Source organism: Chlorocebus sabaeus, chromosome 24, assembly GCF_047675955.1.
Source record: "Chlorocebus sabaeus isolate Y175 chromosome 24, mChlSab1.0.hap1, whole genome shotgun sequence".
NCBI classification, from domain to species: domain Eukaryota; kingdom Metazoa; phylum Chordata; class Mammalia; order Primates; family Cercopithecidae; genus Chlorocebus; species Chlorocebus sabaeus.
Genome location: NC_132927.1, coordinates 53,373,432 through 53,395,647, shown reverse-complemented (window position 1 = coordinate 53,395,647; position 22,216 = coordinate 53,373,432). Strand labels below are relative to the sequence as shown.

The 22,216-nt window shown below is 48.3% G+C and overlaps 1 long non-coding RNA gene across 1 annotated transcript in view; it reads right to left on the bottom strand.

The window, feature by feature from the left end:
* LOC140710044 (uncharacterized) overlaps nt 1-20,140 on the bottom strand; it is a 28,780-nt gene extending 8,640 nt beyond the window's left edge. Inside the window, exons 1-2 of the long non-coding RNA XR_012090909.1 lie at nt 19,669-20,140; nt 1,785-1,975 (exon numbers count right to left, since the gene is read on the bottom strand). This is a non-coding gene — a long non-coding RNA (uncharacterized lncRNA). The remainder of the gene's footprint in view (nt 1-1,784; nt 1,976-19,668) is intronic.
* Between the last annotated feature and the right edge of the window lie 2,076 nt (nt 20,141-22,216).

Below are 22,216 nucleotides of genomic sequence, written 5' to 3'. Positions count from 1 at the left end.
CAGGAGTTCAAGACCAGCCTGGAAAACATAACAAGACCTGTCTCTACAAAAAATTTTAAAATTAGGCTGGGCATGGTGGCTCACGCCTGTAATCCCAGCACTTTGGGAGGCCGAGGTGGGTGGATCACCTGAGGTCAGATGTTCTAGACCAGCCTGGTCAACATGGTGAAACCCTGTCTCTAGTAAATATACAAAAATTAGCCAGGCGTGGTGGTGGGCGCCTGTAATCCCAGTTACTCAGAGGACTGAGGCAGGAGAATAGCTTGAACCCGGGAGGCAGAGGTTGTAGTGAGCCGAGATTGTGCCATTGTGCTCTAGCCTGGGCAACAAGAGTGAAACTTCGTTCCAAAAAAAAAATAAAGTGGGTGTGGTGGTGTGTACCTGCAGTCCCAACTACTTGGGAGGCTGAGGTGGGAGGATCACTTGAGCCCAGGAGGTTGCAGTGAGCTGAGTTTGCACCACCACACTCCAACCTGGACAACAAATACCCTGTCTCAAAAAAAAATGTTTAAACCAGATTCCTTGGTGATTCTTATGCTGCTAGGCCAGGGACCACATTATGAGAACCACCAGTATAAGCTATTTCTTCACTTGTCACTTCCTTGGGGAACCCTTCCTTGACCTCACCAAACAGAGGAGGTTCTCATACTAGGTGCTTTCATGGGATCTAGTACTTCCTCATGTCACTTACCACATTTTGCATTTACTATAAATTTATGAAAATGTTAAATTGATATCAGTCTCCCTCTTAAGCCTATGTCTGTTTTATATACCTTTGTCTCCCTGGAACCTAATATGGCGCCTTGTACATAGTAGGTGCTCAACAAGTCACTGCTATATGAATGAATGAATGAGTGAGTGAATGAGTGAATGAATACATGCAAAAGTCATTCAGAGGCTCAGGCAACCCTGAGTGCTAGAGAGCATGGCTACTGGAACCAGATTCTCTGGGTTCAACTCCAGTTGGTTATTACTAGCTGTTTGAACTTGAGTTGGCTACTTAATCTCTCCACGTGTCATGTTCTCGTCTGCAAAATGGGAATGTTACTAGTACCTGTGAGTAGTTCATAGGGTTGTATGAGGATTAAATGAGCTAATTTGTCTAGAGGGCTTCCTTTTCTGCCTACCACATGTGAAATACTATCCAAGGTGATGGCTTCATTGTTACCAAAGTGCCTGGCACGGAGGCTCCGCTTGCTTTAGTAAGACCCTGGGCCGGGCACGGTGACTCACGCCTATAATCCCAGTACTTTGGGAGACCAAGGCTGGTGGATCACCTTAGGTCAGGAGTTTGAGACTAGCCTGGCCAACATGGCAAAACTCTGTCTCTACTAAAAATACAAAAATTAGCTGGGCGTGGTGGTGCATGCCTGTAGTCCCAGCTACTCGGGGGTCTGAGGCAGGAGAATCACATGACTGCAGGAGGCAGAGGTTGCAGTGAGCCGAGATTGCGCCACTGCACTCCAGCCTGGGTGACAGAGCAAGGGTCCACCTCAAAACAAAACAAAACAGAAAAACAAAGACTCTGTCCAGGGATCAGCTTCTGGAGCATTTCCTCTGGCTGACTTGGGCAAGACCTAGACACAAGGAAGTAGCCCAGATTTGGATTTTGATTAACTTTCCCAGAATGCTCCATCCCCACCTACCAGGCCTCCATGATGGTCACACACAGTGTTGGGCGGTGGAGGGCCTGGCTCCGGCTCCTCCAGCTGCTCCCCATGTGGATGGAGCTGGTGTTTCTGGCCTTCCCTTACCACCACCGGCCTGGCTTGGAGCTGACTCACCGCCAGGAGGGGGTGGTGATTAGTATGCAGGGCGAGTTCTGGGAGGAAAGCTGTCTCCACGCAACAGCTCTTGATGTGTTTCTCTGATTAATGTGGCAGAGAGAACATTGCAGCTTTTTCCTGAATGGTCACCACGTGGAGCCGGAGTCATTAGCATTGTGTCTCCTGCTTGCCATGACCCGCTGACCAACCTAAGTAGATAAAAATGAAAATGGCCAAGACAGCTGCAAGGCTCAGAAACAAACTGCCTGGTGGCTTTGCAGCCACGGGAGGGTCTTTTATGGGGAAGGTTTCTGGAATAGCCCTCCCTTCTCCATCCTTTCACACCCCTCCAAAGCCATCCCTAAAGTTTTTGCTTCTGTATCTGCTGGTTCCCAGGGAGGTCAGAATTCCTTTCTCAGGAGTGGAGCCCAAGTTGGGGCACCTGTATCAAAACCTCCCCCAAGGGTGTGTGCTCCAAGCCAAAAGAGTGTGGGAGGAGGGGACAGGGGTTTCCGGGGGAGGGATCAGATTGGGCAAAGGACAGGAGATAAGGGAGCCAGGGCAAGTAGGGATCTGTGATGGATCAACCAGGCTAGGGCAAAAGAGGGCACGGGAGAACCTGAACTGAGAGCAACAGGGAGTTTGTTGTGCAGGCTGAACAGGAGGATAAATTGTGGGCCCAGTCTGGAAGTGGGGAAAACCATGAGGAAGCCGTTGTCATAATCCAGCGGGGAGTGCACCCACACATTCCTCGGTGCACTTCCTCCCCACCCCGGAGAGCTCTGTGCATCTATGTGCAATCTCTGGAGGCTAAAAGCTTGTGTTGCTCAAGGAGACTAACACAACCAGTGGCAACCTGACAGCCTCCCGAGGATAGGAGTGATGGTTGGGGGAGCTCCTTCTATAGCTCTGCTTCCTCCTGGGCTCTTTGGCTTGGACCCATGTGGCCCTGTTGCCCTGAATTATTGCTTTTGGATTTTTCTTTTTTTTTTTCTAATTTGCCATATTCTTTCTCTGGGTCTCAGTTTCCCCATCCGTGCAATAAGGATGGGTCAATGGTGCCTGAGCTTGCTGGGAAGCAGGATAAGACACAAAGGCAGCACCAGACATCAGGAAGCTAGAGTTCAAGCCGGCACCACTCCCCAGCATTGTGCCTCTGCCACCGACCCCACACCACCATCCCCACTCTATTTGGGTGGTGGTCTTCAAGCCAGCCCCACGACTTCCCCTTGCCAGAAAGCAGGTCTCTGCACTCAGCCTGAGCTGCAAGGGAATGAGCAATGGTGCTAATTGTGAAGCTGACAGGAGAGGCTGTGGGTAGGCAGCCGAGAGAGAAATCATCTTGTGATACGCCAATTACTGATCAGCTGGGACATAATTGTGGGGCTGCCATCCCGGCTGCTGGAGGTACCAGGCCTCCCTCTCGTTAATCAATGATAATCCAGAATTACGACCCTTAATGATTTGCAAAGACACTTATGCACACACGCACACATGCTCTCATATGAACACAAGTAATTGATAATCAACCATGTAATTTGAGGCAATAATTCTGTCCGGGATAGATGACAGGCGCCACCCTGCCAGCAGAACAGAGCCCAAATCACAGCGGACCCCTGCAACGGGTGGCAGATTCTCCAGAGGAGGGGGCTTCTTTCCTCCTCCAGTGTAGGTATTGAGGGGACCTCCAATTGTCTCTAGGCTGTGGTATATGGTAGTTTTTGTTTCCTATTTTTACTTATCTATGTTTTCTAAATTTTGTACATTATTATTAGCAGCATTTAAAAACATCATTGGCCAGGCATGGTGGCTCATGCCTGTAATCCCAACACTTTGGGAGGGTGAGGTGGCAGATCACGTGGGTCCGGGAGTTTGAGGTTAGCCTGGGGAATAGAGTGAAACCCCATCTCTACAAAAAACAGCCAAACATGGTGGCGCATGCCTGTGGTCCCAGCTATTCGTGAGGCTGAGGTGGGAGGATCACTTGAGCCCAAAAGGCAGAGGATGCAATGAGCCATGGTCACACCACTGCACTCCAGCCTGGGCAAGGAAGTGAGACCCTGTCTCCACAAGAGACAATAAAAAATAAAATGCATATATGCTGAAGTAAAAATTATATAACTACTACATGCACAAAAAGACATCTACAAGGATGTCAAGGCAGCATTTTAGTAACAGCCAAAAACTGAAAACAACGGAAAGGCTCATCAAGAGTGAAATGGTTAATGGTGTCCCATTTCTACCATAGAATACTATGCAGGAGTCAAAAGAATGAGGCAGACCTTCATGTACTGAGAAAGGGCACAGAGTGCAAGGAGGCCATTCTCAGGGTAACAGAGAGTCCTGCTTGCCTCACCCTGTTCCTGACCCTGCCAGCTACTCGGGAGGTTGAGGCAGGAGAATTGCTTGAACCCAGGAGGCAGATGTTGCAGTGAGCCAAGATCGTGCCACTGCACTCCAGCCTGGGTGACAAAGCAAGACTCTGTCTCAAAACAACAACAACAACAACAACAAAAAACATCATTGTCATTGCTATACTGGATTGGGCAAAGGATGAGAGAAGAGGGAGCCAGAGCAAGGAGTGCTCTGTGATGGAGCAGCCAGGCTGCAAAACATCATTGCCATTGAATCTGTGCTGATCTGGTGTCTTGCTTGGGGCAGTAGAAGTGGTGGAAGTGACACTGTCCCAGCTTCAGGACTAGTCCCTAAGTCTGGCAGCTTCTGCTTTCATTCCCTTGGATGAAATATAATTCCCAGCTGCCATGTAATTAATCCAATTGACCTGAAACCACCATGCTGACCACGTGGAGAGGCCATGCAGAGGAGTGCTGAGGTGCCAGGCCTGTAAGTGATGCCTTCTTGGCCCTTCCCTCCCAGTCCAGCTGCCAGCTGAATGCAGTTGAGTGGCCCCAGCTGACACCACATGGAGCAGAAGAACCACCCAGTCAAGCCCTGCCCAAATTCTTGACTCACAAAATCATGAGAAATAATAAATTGGTGTTTTAAGCCACTAATTTTTAATTTATTTACTTTTCCTTTTTTTTTTTTTTTTTTTTTTTTTTTTGTAGATGGAGTCTTGCTCTGTCATCCAGGCTAGAGTACAGTGGCGCAATCCTGGCTCACTGCAACTGCCACTTTCCAGGTTCAAGCAATTTTCCTACCTCAGCCTCCCAAATAGCTGGGACTATAGGCCCTGCCACCACAGGCCCTGGCTAATTTTTGTATTTTTAGTAGAGACGGGGTTTCACCATGTTAGCTAGGCTGGTCTCGAACTCCTGACCTCAGGTGATCTGCCCGCCTTGGCTTCCCAAAGTGCTGGGTTTACAGGCGTAAGCCACCACACCTGGCCTTAAGCCACTAATTTTTGAAAGTCAATTGTTATGATCTTGTTCTGCGACACACAAGATCAGGAAGCGTGTCAGGCCTCAATTTCCTGATCTGTAAAATGAGAGTTAAATGAGATAATGCATCTAAAACCCCATGCATGGGGCCTGGCACCTTGCTTGTGCTTCACTGAGAATCTATGATTCTCAGCCAAACAATGCCACAATTCTGTACCCGTGCTCTGCCCCGACTGAGTGATGGCCACTCAGACCCTGTTGTTCCAGGTCCTCAGATGAACAGCCATTATTCTCCTCTAATGGAAATGGCCTGTCACCATGGCAGCACCCTGGCTAAGAGCAGTGGCTTCTAAACCAGATGAGCATGGATGCAAGCCCTTCTCTGTCAGTTTCTAGCTTTGTGACCTTAGGCAAGTTATTGACTGTCTCTGAGTCTTGGTTTCTTCACCTGAAAAGAAAGGAATCAGCCAACCTCCCTTTCCAGGAAACCTACCCTGATTAGCCTCTCCCCACTATATTTCTCTAAACAGAGCTCTGTCATGGCTTGTTTACAAGACAGGTATTAGTTTCAGAACTTTAAGAAAAGGGATGAAATTAACTATATTGGTTGGAAAAGGGGACTGGGGGACTCCTGACCGTATTTTATTAATAATAGAGCCCAACACCTCCTGCCTCTTCCCATCCCCTCTCCCCTTGTTCCCACCAGGACAGCTTCTCTGACCATGCCTCGGTATTTTGAATTTGCCATTTCCTCTGCCTGGAACCCTCTTCTACCAAATAGCTTCATAGCTCACTCTCTCATCTCCTTTTGGTCTTTATTTAAATGTTACCTTTTCATTGAGACATTCCCTGACCACCCCATTTAAAATCCCCCACTCATTTTGGGGCACCATCTTTTTTGCTTTGGTTTTCTCCATAGCACATATTACCCTCAAGCATCATGTTTATGTTACTTGCTTATTTATTTTTCTATCCCAGACTCCCCCCTGCCCCCACACACTCCAGTGGTAGTGAGTGTTACATAGTGAGTGTTAGCTCCCTACTTATGACAGTGACCTTGAAATCCATACCCAGGGTCTCTACCCTCTGATTTGAGGGGAAGGAGTAGGGAAGTCATCCATGCTACAGATGAGAACCTGAAGCTCTGAGGATTTTGTGTTTGTCTATTTTGTTTACTAATATTGTCCTAGTAGCTGGCCATAGCTCAAAGTTTGCTATATGAGTGAGTACAAAAGCACACACACCAATACATATCCTGAGGGTGGGGTGACACTGTGGACATCTTGAAAGAATAAGCTGGACCCGACTTGGGTTGTGTATTGATGGGGGTGTTAAAGCATTCCTCTAGCATCAACTGGCTTCCAACCCTCGCCTTTGCTCTGTGTGTGTGTGTGTGTGTGTGCATGCACAATGAAGGCCATGGGTTGTAATGGATGTTAATAAAATTGGATGTTAATAAAAAGTCATCAAGAACATATTTCCTATCCTCTTCAAGCCATTAAAGCCCTACCAACTGAGAAGGATTTGCCCAGTGGTCTGGGGGAGAACAGGAATCCGGGCAGGCAATGGTTCCTACTAGGCTGGCACTGAGGCTAACCAGTCCAATTAATTTAAGGAGAAATATCCACATATCACCTGGAGAGAAAGTTGCAGGGTATCTGCACGATCCTCCCACATCCACTCTGATGACCTCTCATTAGAGGTTAGGGCTCTATCATTGCCCTGGAGCAGAATGGCCTGGGCCAGGGGTCTTCCGGGATTCCTGGTAGACGGAGAGCCTGGGGAGACTGGCATGACAGGGTCCCTTCAGAATGAACCAAATGAATGACAGCCTAGGCTCAGAGGGATGAGGTTTCCTTTGAGAAGAGATAGCTGTTTGTAGTGACTGTTAGCTCCCTACTAATGACAGCGACCTTAAAATCCATACCCAGGGTCTCTACCCTCTGGTTTGAGGGGAAGGAGTAGGGAAGTCTTCCATGCTACAGATGAGAACCTGAAGCTCTGAGGGATTATTTCTCTAAGATTACTGCAAGTCCAAGATGCCAGGACCTTTGTTCATTGCTATATCCCGACGCAGAACCATTTCTGTTGAATGAATGAACATTCAAGCAGATATTGATAGTCTCTGGGCTTGAACCCATGGGTGGTCAACACCAAAACTAGTTGGCTCCAAAAACCTAGCTTCCCTTTCACTCATTCTGCATCCCTCCCAAAGCCTGGCGGGGTACCTGACAGCTGGGGGGTGCTCTGTGAATATTGGGTCAGTTGACCCGGCAGCAGCAGGTAGTGCTAACATGAACTACCTGAAGACACCTGGCAAACAGGCGGGACCTCTGCTCGCAGCCAGCAGGGGGCGCGCACACATTGTTTTGCAGTGGGCTCACCTCCCCAGGCCCCCTTCACAATCCTCCTGTCCAGACCAGTGGTATGTTAGACAGAAAGGGCCCTCCCTCAACCAGCCTGTTTTATGGAAGCTTCAAATTATGCAGTCTTCCACAGCAGGCAGCCCTCTGGGACGTGTGGCTCCTACACCAGGCGCTGTGCTAGGCCCTTGACACACATTATCTCATTTAATCATCTGAGGTATTGATACCAATTCTACAAATGAGACTACTAAAGTGCGATTTTTACCCATTTTACAAATGAGAATACTGAGGCTTGGGGTTGTTCAGGGACTCGTCCCCCCTACCCTTGAGGCCTCGCCTCTTCGGGGTGGTGGGACCCTAAGTCCTGGCAGAGGCCTGAGCTTCTGGGGAGGGCCAGATGGGAAAGAACAGTTCTCAGAAGAGGAATGGCTCCTGCCTGCGTTCTTCCCTAGTTCCTGCCTCCTCATGGTTTCTCTCTGTTTCCCAGAGCTCTGGGCGGGCACCTTGAGCAGGCCTGCCAGCTCCATGCTGTGCCACAGGGCACCCAGGGACACTCCCTCCTGGTGTCAATTCCAGACACCTGGCACACACTGGGGAGTGTCCCGGGCAGTATCATTGGTAGTGGGAGGAGAGAAGGCTTCCCAGCATGTCACGGTAGGGCCAACTAGCCCACCCTCTTTGCCATTTTACATGCAAGGAAACCGGCCCAGAGGGGAGACCCCTGGCTCGGGGTCCCTCAGCTTGTCACGGCAGAGCCAGGGCTGCAACCCAGCTCTCTGGATTGCCAGTGTTTCTTCAGGTGCTAGCAGATCATGTTCTCTGAGGCCTGTATTTGCCTCCTTCCTCACAGCCAGCTCTCACCCCACCCCTGCCATGTGCCATAGGCAATCCTGCCCATGCTGCCCTGGGCCTGGCCCCCTACCCCTCTTCCGGGGACCCTTTGCCGTCCTGAGTTAGAACCACTTGTTCTCTTTAGTCTGTAGCAAGTGCATCTGTGTGTTCCTGGGTGAGTTGCCCCATCTCCCTAGCTGATCTCTGAAACGAGGGGTAGGGCAGTACAATGGACGGCGCACTGGGCTTGACTTTGAACCTGACCGGACCTCTAACCTGCTGTGTGACTGAGGGAGGTCACTCCTCCAGAGCCCTCTCTGGGCTTCTATTTATCCCCCTGGTCTGGGTCTGGGCTGTTTGGATACTGTCCATGGAGTCTCTGACTCAAGGCAGAGTGGACAGGGCCCTACCCTTGCCCTAGATTAAACAGCAGCAGTCTCACTTTTTTTCTTTCTTAAATACTTGGGCTTTTGTGGGGGGCGGGGGGAGTTGGAGTTCTGAGGCACACAAGTTTAAAGGCCATTCTGAGGTCCTTTCTACTCTGATCTTGCTCTCCGTATCTCTCACCCCAACCCACTATTAGCCAGGAGATATATGGCATCTTACATAAAGTATTCTCAGTAAAGATTTGGTGAACAGACTTGAGGTGGCTTATGACTGTAATCCCAGCATTTTGGGAGGCTGAGGCGGGTGGATCACCTGAGGTCGGGAGTTTGACTAGCCTGGCCAAGGTGGTGAAACCCTGTCTCTACTAAAAATTAGCCAGGCGTGGTGGTGCACACCTGTAGTCCCAGCTACTTGGGAGGCTGAGGCAGGAGAATTACTTGAACCTGGGAGGCGGAGGTTGCAGTGAGATGAGATCACGCCACTTCACTCCAGCCTCGGCGAAAGAGCAAAACTCTGTCTCCAAAAAAAAGAAAGAATTGAGCATTGAAGCAGGGCTGTGCTGAACCCAGCTGAACAGGGGCAAGCAGGAAAGGAGACCCTGGAACAAGCTTCTAAGGCGAAGACGGCCTTTGAGAAGGCGGCTGAGGCTGCCTTGAGTTTGTGGCTTTTGCTCCCCATCTTCTCCACGTTCCTTCCTGGCTCGCCCCTAAAGCGAGCCACCACCTCTTCCACGCCCTGCTGTGGGTGCCACAATGTCCTTGCACAAACCCTGCCCTGTCCCCTGCTGCCAGGGCCGCCCACATGGCTGGACAGACATGAGTCTGGCAGACACTGGTGTGGCTGAGCTCTCCTGGAACGAAGTTTGAAAGGGCTGTGGGGCTGGCGGGGAGCAAAACTCCATGGCCTGGTCAGCTGGCCAAAAGCCAGGCAGCCCCAGAGGCAGCCCCACCCAAGCTGGAGAGGTCTGCTGGGCTTCTCTAGGCCTCTCAGGGAGGACGGACTTGGTGTGCTTTTGGCAAGTCAAAGGCCCTGCTTTATGTTCTACGGGTATGATGGTTCTGCTTTCAAATCTTGCCTCCTCCTGGAGCTACCAATTATACTCTAGAGGCTGGGCGCAGTGGCTCACGCCTGTAATCCCAGCACTTTGGGAGGATGAGGTGGGTGGATCACTTGAGGCCAGGAGTTCAAGACCAGCCTGGCCAACATAGCAAAATCCCGTCTCTACTAAAAATACAAAAATTAGCCGGGTGTAGTGTCACACACCTGTAATCCCAGCTGCTTGGGAGTCTGAGGCACAACAGTCGCTTGAGCCTGGGAGGCGGAGGTTGCAGTGAGCAGAGATTGTGCACTACACTCTAACCTGGGCGACGACAGAATGAGACTCTGGCTCAAAAAAAAAAGTAAAATAAAATAAATCACACTCTTGCCTTCATCCTGCAGCAGGGCTTTCATGCCCCGGGGTAATTAAGGACCACCCTGATTGTATAAGTGTGGCCACTTACAATTAGAAAAGCCTGTACATGCAATGTCTAATTCTGACCTGGGTAAGAAAAGGCATGAGAAGTAAAAAGGAGAACCATTGTTACAGCCCAGGAAGTTCCATTAGGACATTTACTAACATAATGTTTGAATTTCATCGTCTTTGTCATCTTCATCATTCTAGCACTTACCCACTTCTGAACTTCTCTAACCTTTATCACCATCTGCCATGTTCTCTGGACCACTCTTCACAGTCATTCGTGCATTCACCCCAGAACATCTCAGCAGGAAAATCTTTAATCTTTAAGAACCTACTATGTGCCATACCCTGTCAGGCACTTTTTCAATTATTATTTTTTTTTAAGACGGAGCTTTCCTCTTGTTGCCCAGGCTGGAGTCCAGTGGCATGGTCTCTGCTCACTGCAACCTCCGCTTCCCGGGTTCAAGTGATTCTCCTGCCTCAGCCTCCCAAGTAGCTGGGATTACAGGCGTCCGCCACCATGCCTAGCTAATTTTTATAGTTTTAGTAGAGATGGGGTTTCACCATGTTGGCCAAGCTGGTCTAGAACTCCCGACCTCAGGTGATCCACCCACCTCAGCATCCCAAGGTGCTGGGATTATAGGCGTGAGCCACCTTGCCTGGCCAATTTTATTTTTATTTAGTCATCACAGCAACCCTGTGAAATTGATCGTTAGGATGCTTTTGGCTGTGAGTCACAGAAGCCTTGGTTCCACTGGATCAAGCCAGGGGTCCCTCATTGAACAATGAAGGAATTGATGGAAATAGTCCAGCTATGGGTGGCTCCATGGCAGAGTAACCCAGCTGCCGAACTGTGCCACCAGACTAATGTTCTTTCCACATTTCCTTCCATTCTATCATCTTTAGTGTGTTGACTTAGTTCTCTGAATGGCTGCCTTCATCATAGCAAGATGGCTGCTGTAGCCCCAGCCATCATGACTCCAGACGCACATACAGCTACAGAAAGACAATTGTTTGGCTGCGCACGGTGCTCATGCTTGTAATCCCAGCATTTTGGGAGGCTGAGGTAGGTGGATTACCTGAGGTCGGGAATTCAAGACCAGCCAGGCCAACATGGTAAAACCCTGTCTCTACTAAAAATACAAAAATTAGCTGGGCAAGGTGGCAGGCGCCTGTAATCCCAGCTACTTGGGAGGCTGAGGCAGAAGAATCGCTTGAGCCCAAGAGGTGGAGGTTGCAGTAAGCTGAGATTGCACCACTGCACTCCAGCCTAGTGAGACTGTGTCTTAAAAAAAAAAAAGACAATTGTTTCTCTCTCTCTCATGTTTTAAGATTGAGAAAATATTTCCTAAAACAAGCCCCCAACCACCATGTCTTATTCACCAGAACTGGGTCACAGATCCATCCCCAAGCAAAATGTTAGCAAGGGGAATGGGATGCTAAGATTAACTCAGACTAATTGGGATTTTCCCCCATGGCATGTGGAACTGAGGGGTGGGGGACTCCTGAAACAAATTCAGGGCACTAAGGAAGAAAGCAGGAGTGACTACTTTTTAGCAATCAACAGTGTCCGCCTCATGGGTAATTAATGTTATCTTCATTTTACAGGTGGGAAAACTGAGGCTGAGACAAAGTAATGACTTAATGGCACACTAGGAGACCAGGGTATGATTTCAACCCAGAAATACTTGATTCCAAAGCCCCAACTCTTTCTACCGCAGGATATACTAAGCACTATTCTCTCTCTATTTCTGGATAGAATGCTCCAAGTTTTTGCTGGGACAGGAAGGGTATAAATAGTACATACATACATAAACTTCCATATTATTTTGGTGACAATAAAATTACGTCATAAAAATGTATATTTAGGCATGTTTATTTGACTAGCCTTTATTTAGAGGCTTCTAGATGCATTCGGAATAGAATGGCCCCAGCCTTGAACTTCAGTGAGTTCCCAGTGAGGCAGCTGTGAACAGATAACTACAACTCTTTGTGATAAATGCAGATTGCAATTGAAGCGCAGAGCTGGGAGATGCCAGAGACTATTTTCACAGGAAAGGTAAAAATTGAGCTGGGTTTTGAAGGATGCATAGGAGTTTGCTCAAAAAACAAGAGCGAGAAGACATTCTTTGTAGGTAGAGAAAAGAGCCTCGTAAAGGCATGGGACTTCAAAGTTCATATTGTGTTTAAGGAACAAGAGGAATTTAATGTGGTTAGAAAGTAATTGAGGAGAAGGAAGAGGCAAAAAGAGGAATCGGAGGCAATTTCCCAGAGGCCTTGTGTTCCAAGGTAAGGAGTTTGTCTTGATCCTGTAAGGTGCCTGGAAGATTTTTATGTATTTATTTTTATTTTTTATTTTTTTTTGAGATGGAGTCTCGCTCTGTCACCCAGGCTGGAGTGCAGTGGCATGATCTCGGCTCACTGCAACCTCTGCCTCCTGAGTTCAAGTGATTGAAAAAAAAAACGCATTGTGGTGGCATGCAACTGTAGTCCTAGTTAGTTGGGAGGCTGAAGTGTGAAAATCACCTGAGCCCAGGAGGTTGAAGCTGCAGTGAGCCGTGATTGCACTCCAGCCTGAGCAACAGAGTGAGAATCTGTCTCAAAATAATAATAATAATAATTATGATATATAAAATAAAAGCTAGCGTCCATTGAGTACTTATTATATTTTGGGCACTCTGCTAAGTATTCTAAATGCACTATCTTATTTAATTCTTAAAGAAATCTTTTTTTTTTTTTTTTTTTTTTGAGACAGAGTCTTGCCCTGTCACCCAGGCTGGAGTGTAGTGGTACGATCTCAGCTCACTGCAACCTCTGCCTCCTGGGTTCAAGCGATTCTCCTGCCTCAGCCTCCTGAGTGGCTGGAATTACAGGTGCGCACCACCACACCCAGCTAATTTTTGTATTTTTAGTAGAGACTGGGTTTCACCATGTTGGTCAGTCTGGTCTCAAACTCCTGACCTCGTGATCCGCCCTCCTCGGCCTCCCAAAATGCTAGGATTACAGGCGTGAGCCACCACGCCCTGCCTTAAAGCAACGTTGTAAGGCAGATTTAGGCTAAATTACATGAAATTGCCAATATTTGATGTGTTGAACAATGAAAACAGATGAGGAGGCCTAGAGGTGCAGAAACTTGGCGCAGGTCACACAGTCTCCGGAGTCAAGATTCAAACCCAGATCTGTCTGATAAGGCCTCTAGAGTCAGGCAACCCTGAATTCAAACTTCAGCCACCACTCACTAGCTGTGTGTCCTAAGATACGTTCTTCAACCTCTCTGAATTTCAGTTGCTTTGTCTATAAAATGGGGACGATAACTGAATCCACTTCATTAAGTGCGGATTAGAAGAGATAATGCATTAAAACACCCAGCACAATGTCCAACACATCAGAGGTGCCCAATAAATGTCAGCCTTGCCTATCATCATCGCTATTAATATCCTAACATCTGGGCTGTTAAGCACCTTCCCAACCTGCTGTAGGAAAGATGCTTTCTGGAGTCAGTATGTCCCTGGGCGGAAAGGAAGGAGATTTTACTGCCAGAACCACCACAGTGCTGCTGGGAAGAGTCTTCAAACTAATGGGGCGAGGAGAGCTGGGAGCTGTGTCCTCTAGTTTCTATCACCACAAGCCTCTGTTCCACCTCTCCTGAGGTTCTCCTGGCCATGGGGGATGCAGCAGTCCTACCATTGTAGAGTGGCTGGCAGCTCTGCCCTCACCCAGGGCATTCTCCTTAAGGAGCAACTTCTGTCTCTTTTGCCCATGAACCAACCTGAATGAAGTGTATTTCCAGGAAATATAAGCTGCCTTTGCTTTCTTTTCTTTTCTTTTCTTTCTTTTTTTTTTTTGAGATGGAGTTTTGCCTCTTGTTGCCCAGGCTGGAGTGCAATGGCCTGATCTCAGCTCACCACAACCTCCACTTCCCAGGTTCAAGCAATTCTCCTGCCTCAGCCTCCCAAGTAGCTGGGATTATAGGCATGCACCACTATGCCTGGCTAATTTTTTTTTTTTTTTTTTTTTTTGTAGTTTTAGTAGAGACAGGGTTTCTCCATGTTGGTCAGGTTGGTCTCGAATTCCTGACCTCAGGTGATCCGCCCGCCTCGGCCTCCCAAAGTGCTGGGATTACAGGCATGAGCCACTGTGCTCGGTTGTCTTTGCTTTCAAGAGTCACATCTGGCCAGGGGCAGTGGCTCATGCCTGTAATCCCAGTACTTTGGGAGACCGAGGTGGGCAAATCACCCGAGGTCAGGAGTTTGAGACCAGCCTGGCCCAATGGCGAAACCTCATCTGTACTAAAAATACAAAAATTGCCGGGCGCGGTGGCTCAAGCCTGTAATCCCAGCACTTTGGGAGGCCAAGACGGGCGGATCACGAGGTCAGGAGATCGAGACCATCCTGGCTAACACGGTGAAACCCCGTCTTTAATAAAAAAAATACAAAAAAACTAGCCAGGCGAGGTGGCGGGCGCCTGTAGTCCCAGCTACTCCGGAGGCTGGGGCAGGAGAATGGCGTGAACCCGGGAGGCGGAGCTTGCAGTGAGCCGAGATCTGGTCACTGCGCTCCAGCCTGGGCGACAGAGCGAGACTCCGTCTCAAAAAAAAAAAAAAAAAAAAAAAAACCAAAAATTAGCCAGGCACAGTGACATGCGCCTGTAATCTCAACTACTCGGGAGGCTGAAGCAGGAGTATCGCTTAAGCCTAGTAGGCGGAGATTGCAGTAAACCAGATCCAGCCTGGACAACAGAGCAAGACCCTGTCAAAAAAAAAAAAAAAAAAAAAAGCCACATCTATCAGTGATGGGTCCTGGGTCCTGCGGGTCCCCCTTACTCTTACTCTTGTACCTCATCTATGCACACCTCCCCAATAGCTTTCTGGTTTTGTGTATAGACAGATGTTTCTGATACATGCATGCATGCATGCAGCTCTGTGTGTGTTTCTGGGCTCAAAAGCATCTGCACTGGCACAGGCTGAAGGTTGGCACCACCCTTGGCAGCAATAGCCCAAGGACACTTTTTGTCCATTGCATGCCATGTCTGGGTGGGGCCCCTGCCTGCTAGGTAAGTATTGACTCCCTGCACTTTTCCATCTATATCTTGGAGTGTTTTTTGACAGAAATTACAAGTGCTACTAACTTGAGAATGAAGTCCAAACCCGAGCACCCAGCTGTTCCCAGCGTATCTCCCTGAGATGGGTGCTTTCGCTCACGGACTGACATCATGGCAGCTGCCATAATAAAACGCTGAAGGGGTGGGGAACAGGCAGGCTCACGAAGCCACACCTTGGTTTCAGAACTTTTGGATGCCCACAGATCTTTTTAGCACTGTCTGCCCTCTTTTGTGGCTGCATTCTTGCACAAGACCTGGCTGCCCCCGCTTCGTCTCTCTGAAAAACATGTTCAGCTCCTCCAGAGAAACTCAAAACACAGAAACTCCTATGCATTTTCCTGGAATCATTCTATAGCTCCAGCCTGGGAAAGCTTCCAAAAGTTTCCTGAACCAAAGATAATAATAATAAAAGAGGTGAGGGAGGGGAGAATCGTGGGCACACATTTCTGTTGATTAATGTGCAAGGCAACAGACTTGGATTGTAGGGAAAGGAAAAAGAAAGGCTTTTCCAGGTCAATTTAAACATTTGTGTTGTCTTCTTTAAAGGCAATTTCAAAATAGTTGGCCTCCCTAAAGCGATTGTTTGGAATCTACTCAGGGCAGAAAATGAACCCTTCCTTCCCCCATCTGGAAAGTCTTCACACCAGAGGCCCCACTCATTCCTGAGCTCTGGCTTTAGAAGGACTTTCCCAATCTTCCCAGATTCCCTGCCCTCCCTCACCCGCTGACCTATAGGGAGTTATGTTTGCTCCACCCCAAGCAGCTGCATTCCAGCTGCGGAGCTATTATGAAACATTTAGGAATCCTCTGGCTAGAAAGGTAAATGAGGAATATGTCCTAATGACAGCTGAAGGCTGGCTAAAATCTGTAAACAGAGAAGCAGCAAGGAACAAATGCTTGACATAAGATTCCCTTTACAATTCTATTGTGCAGAAGAGTCAGCTGTTAACTTACAGAAAACCTTCTAGATGGTCTCACAGATAAAAGTGCTGATCAGCCTGACCCCCTACTGTGAATCGCAAGAACTGAAATTCAAACCTATCTGTGAAGATTCAAAAATATTTTCACTTACTCATGATCTCTCATCTTTTTAATTAAAGCACAACATCTTGCTCAAAACAAGCCTGTGGAACAACAGAATAAACAGAACCTTAATTTAGGGATTTGCCAACTGATCTTGACTACTGCTGGCAGGTTATAGCAGCCAGTTAGAAGCAGAAGATGGAGTTCCCTGCCCTTCCGAAGATGGTGTCTGCCTGAGGATTCAGAAAAGAGGGGGGGCCACAGAGACCCATGAGGATCCTTGAAATACACAGAAATTGGCCAGACAGGGCAGGGCTGAGCAAATGGCTTTTTAGGCAACTGAAGCCCTCTGCAGCTGTCAGAACAACTGCCACCAAGCTCTCCTGGCTGAGGTTGCAGCAAGTGCTGCAGTGTTGACCTTACCTTCTGAGACTGCGTTGTGGACACTCAGGTTAACGGCAGTCCACCTTACTAGTTCTAGAACAGCCAGTCGCACCTGCCTAGCTACAGGCTGTCTCACCCAAACCATTTCATTTCCTGGGTCTTGCGATTCTGGACTTTTCCACTAGCAACAACTGCCATCCAGTCAGACAGCAACAAAGAACCACCGTGGGTATGCTTTGAGAATCCAGTATCCTGGATAGGGAACTCCATGTAATCCTCCATTCACCCATGGTGCTAAAAGCAGATATGGAGAATTAGTACAAGTGGTGCCCTGTGTCCCAGGGGGCCGCCCAGCTACAGTGAAAGCATCTTTCTCTCTCCATTCTTCCTGCTCCAGTTGTTCCACCTCAAATGCTCCCTACAGAGCACCTTTTAACACCTCTGGAGCCACCACTGCCACTGTCACCCCCCACCCCCACCCTCTGGCCTAACCACCCAATTCTCAGCCAGGTCTTTTGCAGAGCACAGCCTCCATGGTTGCCATGGAGGGTTCCTCCCGGCAGCAGTACCCCTTGGGGCTTTGAGACCCTATAAGGAAAGCACCAGGAAACCCCAAAATGTTCTCCCTCCTGAAAACAATGGTTCCCAGTGTCTATGCCAGACACACTCACACCACCCAAAATAGACTCATTGTCCTCTTGCACAACATCCAGGAATTTGGTGAAACTCATCATTTTTCAGGTTACCGATAATGCAAGTTTGGAAACCGAAACAGGAAGGAACACAGGCTGAAAAGCTTTTATCCAGCCCACAGCATTTCTCTCTCCAGATGCAAGATAGTTTTTTTTTTTTTTTTTTTTTTTTTTTTCCAGCAGTACTTTGGTGGGGTTAAAATTAGCTGGCAGCATTCTGGTCACATGCTAGACAACAAAACAAAAGGGAGTTGTTCCCCCTGCTGCTCCTGAACTGGCCCACGACAGAGCTTCCTAATCCATGGATTTCTGGGAAGCTGGCTCTCCGGACCCTGGTATGGAGGGGCCACACCGAGGACTCCCCTGGTTATCTTCCCTGCTGTAATGGGGTGACAAAGACAAGGTCAAGGCTGTTTGGAATCTTGGGGCTTGCCTCAATCTGGGAAGGCACTCAAGGATCCAAAATGGCTTTTGTAAATCTTCTCACCAAAGCCAACAAAGAAGCAAACACCACAAAAGCACCGACAGAGAGAAGGGTAACATCTGACACATGAACATGGGCATCCATTGACTTGTGGGGTGGTGGCTGCTCTTGGCATAATTTAAAAAAAAATAGCTGGGCGTGGTGGCTCACACCTGTAATCCCAGCAACTTTGGGAGGCTGAGGAGGGCGTATCGCCTGAGGTCAGGAGTTCGAGACCAGCCTGGCCAGCATGGCAAAACCCTGTCTCTACTAAAAATACAAAAAGTAGCTGGGCATGGTAGCACATGCCTGTAATCCCAGCTACTTGGGAGGCTGAGGCAAGAGAATTGCTTGAACCTGGGAGGCGAAGGTTGCAGTGAGCTGAGATCGCCCCACTGCACTCCAGCTTGGGCGACAGAGCAAGACTCCACCTCAAAAAACAAAACAAAACAAAAATAAATAAATAAATGGAATACATCTGGGCTAGAGGTGGCAAACATTTAGGATAGATTCTTTATCTCTTGACCTTGATGATAGGGACATGTCAGGGTCTGCTTTGTTCATCCAGCTTAAAACTGTCACCAGAAGCCCTGGATTAAAATGCAGCCTCTGATTCACACACAGTCAGGAAACATGCCTTGTGCTCAGTACAGAAACATGTCCGTCAACCTGGGAAAGGAATCACCACCACGAAATATGCTTTTGGCTTGCCAAAGCTTAGCAGCTGCGAGAGCCAAAAACCCAGCTGCCTGGACTGTCTGGGGAAGTTGGCGGGTGGGGGGCGGGGGGAGGTTGCTGTCTGAATCACCTGATTTCTGCCTCCAACTCTAGTTTAATTCCAAGCCGAAACCTATCTTGAAATGTCTCAAGGGCCAACTACTCCTAAAAATTGTGGGTTTTAGCTAACCTTTCAGCTCTGTGCCTGCTGGCAAGGTGAAGCAGATGGCGTTTGTTGATTATTTATTTGGAAGGGACTACTTTGGAATCAGGAAATTCCAGCGAGACAGAGTGCATCGCCTTGGCCAGAGCTGCCGTGACAATCATGAGCAGACACCCAGAGAGAGTCAAGTTCAAAGAAATTGCAGCTAAGCCCCAGGAACTTGGGGCATTTTCAGTCTTTCTCCTGTCCTGGCCTCCATGTTCAGCACGCACTTAGGAAGAACTACTTCGTTCAGTTCAACATTCTGTGGTCTTGAAGGGTTTGAATACAAGGGCCCACATTCAAGGTCCTGCTTTGTCAAAAGGGCTTCAAGAAGTAACAGGCCTCTGACTTGTGTTTCATCTTGAAGCCCTCATTATACAGACAGATCAAAACAGAAATCCCCCCTGCCTTAATGCCCAGCACATAAAGTCCTCTTTAATTAACATACACCATTTTTCAGTGAAACAGCCTCAAGGTGTTAAAAGTGCATAAAGGTCTGAAAGCTGATGCCCAAGATAAACAGTGTGCTGAAATATATTTAGCAGAAAATTTTGAAAGCCACAGGAAAAATAAGTTCTCTTCCTGGGATGTTAACGAAGGTTTAGGTTCAGGAAACCTTCAGGAAGTAGTGAGCCGAGAAGGAATACTGCTCACCGTTTTTACCCCCAATGTAAATAAATCACTAAACCTCTTTGGTTTCCATAGGCCTGGGCTGGAGTGGAATATTTCATTTTTTCCCCATTAAACAGGCCACCCGGAGTGTTGGCATTACAGGCCTGAAAATATACCAAATCTGAATGTGCTATTTTGTTTCTGTACATTAAATCAAACTGTGTTTCAAACGGCAGTTTGTGCTAAATGGGGGGCCGATGATCCAGACTGTGCACCCTCACACACCTGAAATTGGCGCAGCGTAAATGATAGATGTTTCACCTTGGATCTCCCCGTGTCTTGTCTCCTACAGGCACGCACCCTCTGTCGTTGTTGCCCAAGGTGATGTCATGTTCATTCTAAAGGCCGCGGTTCCAAGGGGACTACACCACAAGAAGATGCCTTCAGAAAGACCCAGATTTCCTGCGGTCTCAGGTAGGCGGCAGGGAGCAAGAGAACAAGGAAAGGACCCGCCGCCACTCTCCTCAAGATGGATGCTGCATGATGTAAGTGGCTGGCTAAAATATCTGGCATCCTTGCAGTTTTAAGTTGCCAGCTAAATATTATTAAAAAGATAAAATACACGCAAACTGTGCAGAATGCAGGGCTGCTGTGTTTACATCCGGGTTTTGATGACTCAAATACTTACACTAGGGCTTGCTGAAAAGCTCTATTAAAAACACCGCTTTGTGAAAGCCCCCAGGGAGCAGGAAGAAAGCTGGGGGTGTGAAAGAGGAGAGCGGGAGGATGGTGACCCACCCAAGGACGGCGCTGAGACCTGTGCTCCGGGCTGGCACTTAAGGCCAAGGAAGTGCGTAGAGGTTAACCTCCTCTCAGCCTCGGAACCAGAGCAGGGAGGGTTAACCTTTTTCCAGAACATTTATTTCACCATCTCACTGACTAGAGGGAGGAGGGGCGGGAGGGAGAGAGCGAGAGCCTGCCGCGCAGAGAGGCTGCGGATCACAAGGCCATTCTGATAGCCTCCTGTCCCCATGGCAACTGCAACGGCATTTATCAGTTCCTTCTGCGCACAGGCACAGCAAATCTGCATTGCACATGGCAGGCTTCCAGCATTTCAAATGAAAGAGCACTTTGAACGGCTGCCAAGTTTGGAAGGAGCAGAACTGTCAGGGCTGCTTAAAGCTGGCAGTTTATACTGGGGAGGTTTTCGCTTCCCAGAATCCTCCGGGCCTGGCAAGCCGCCAAGTACTTAGCGGAAGCTAAAAAGTAACTCGCTCCCCTCCCTCCCCTCCCCTCCCCCTGCTCACGCTCCCCCTCCACACTATTCACCGCAGTGCTCTCAAAATTTTCCACATGTCCTGTGTCACCAGTGCAGACTGTACAATGAAAACCAGAACGCCGGCTGCCCACGACCAGGCTTTTATTAATAAATAACGCAGGGAGGGGGAGGAGGGGTTGGGATCAGACACTGACAGCTGGGGCACCGGGTCTCCGCGTACCTGCCAAAACCCCATAACCACTGGGTGTGAACGCGTGTGGTGTGTGTGCCTTTCAGCCTTAAAAATACATTAATAAAAATAAAAATAAAGGGAGCCTCAGAGCTGTAGACACCCTGAGTACCGGGGGAGGAGGGGTGGGTTTCGGTTGGATGGTTTGGCGCTCTATTTAGGGTAGGAATGGAGGTCTTGCAGGCAGCGTTGTTCAGATTCAGCCTTTCTAAGATCTGTAGGGAAGAGGGTTGTTATTGAGAGCTGAGCCTGTTTCTGGAGCTTTCCTTGAATCTCTCAGATGTCATGGTGAAAGCTCTGAGGCCACCGATGGGGAGTGAGTTCGGAGATGGTTTTCAATGCAAAGTTTACCAGATAACTTCTGACCATCACGCACAGCCCAGAGCACAAGGGCTTCTGCGGGCAGAAAGTGGAAATTGGCATAGTATTCACTGTACATTTTTTTTTTTTTTAAATGAAAATCTACACTGAGATCAAGGGCTTGGGCTTTATTTTCCAGCACAAATAGAATGAAAATTGTCTGCCGCTTAGACGGTTGGATAGAGTTCAGGAAAACTATGTCTGGCATTAATTCCAAAGTGGAGGTTTTGGTTCAAGCGAGGCCCATTAATTTCAGTAAACTGTTTTCACTAGTCCAGACCCTGCTGTGCAAGGACTATTTATTACCTTTTGCTAACCTGATGTCTGCAGAGTTGTAAAGCAAAGGGGGAAAAATCCAGGGTGAAGATATCTATATTTTGCATCAAATGGGTTTTGCACTTCCCTTTGGGGGCCGTGTTTTATGGGGAGTTTTCTATCCCTGGCTTTTCTTTATCAGTGCCAATTTAAAAAAAAAAAAACAAAACTCCATCTTGCAATGACTTAGAAAAAAAAAAAAAATCCTGATGGAGAGGAGCCTGGTAAGAGCAAATACCCATCTCCCGCCTCCTTCAGAAGGGCACCTCCCAGCCACAGGGATGTTTCGTGTCCCTGTCTTCAGCTCCCAGGCTGCAGGTCCACTGCAAAGCCCTGACATGATTCACCCTGACGATCGGGTCTAAAATACACCAAGACAGTCAATTTTGGCATTTGTTCTCCCTTAGGAATTTTACTAGCTGCCTTAGAAAAGCACATAAATTACTTCCCCCTCCCTCTCTTTTTTCCGTGCCTCCTCTCTTCATCCCTCCCCCCTACAAGTCCATCTTGATGTCATTTCAAAGAGAAGGATGAAAAGGGGGGATTTGTCAGGCAGTCCGGTTTGAGTGTGTCTTGCCAAGCCCCAACGCGCGCGCGTGCACGCGCGCGCGCAAAGACACACACCAGCTGAGAATGTTAATCAGAATTAAAAGCCAGTGAGTACTATTAAAGCATCAAACATGAAG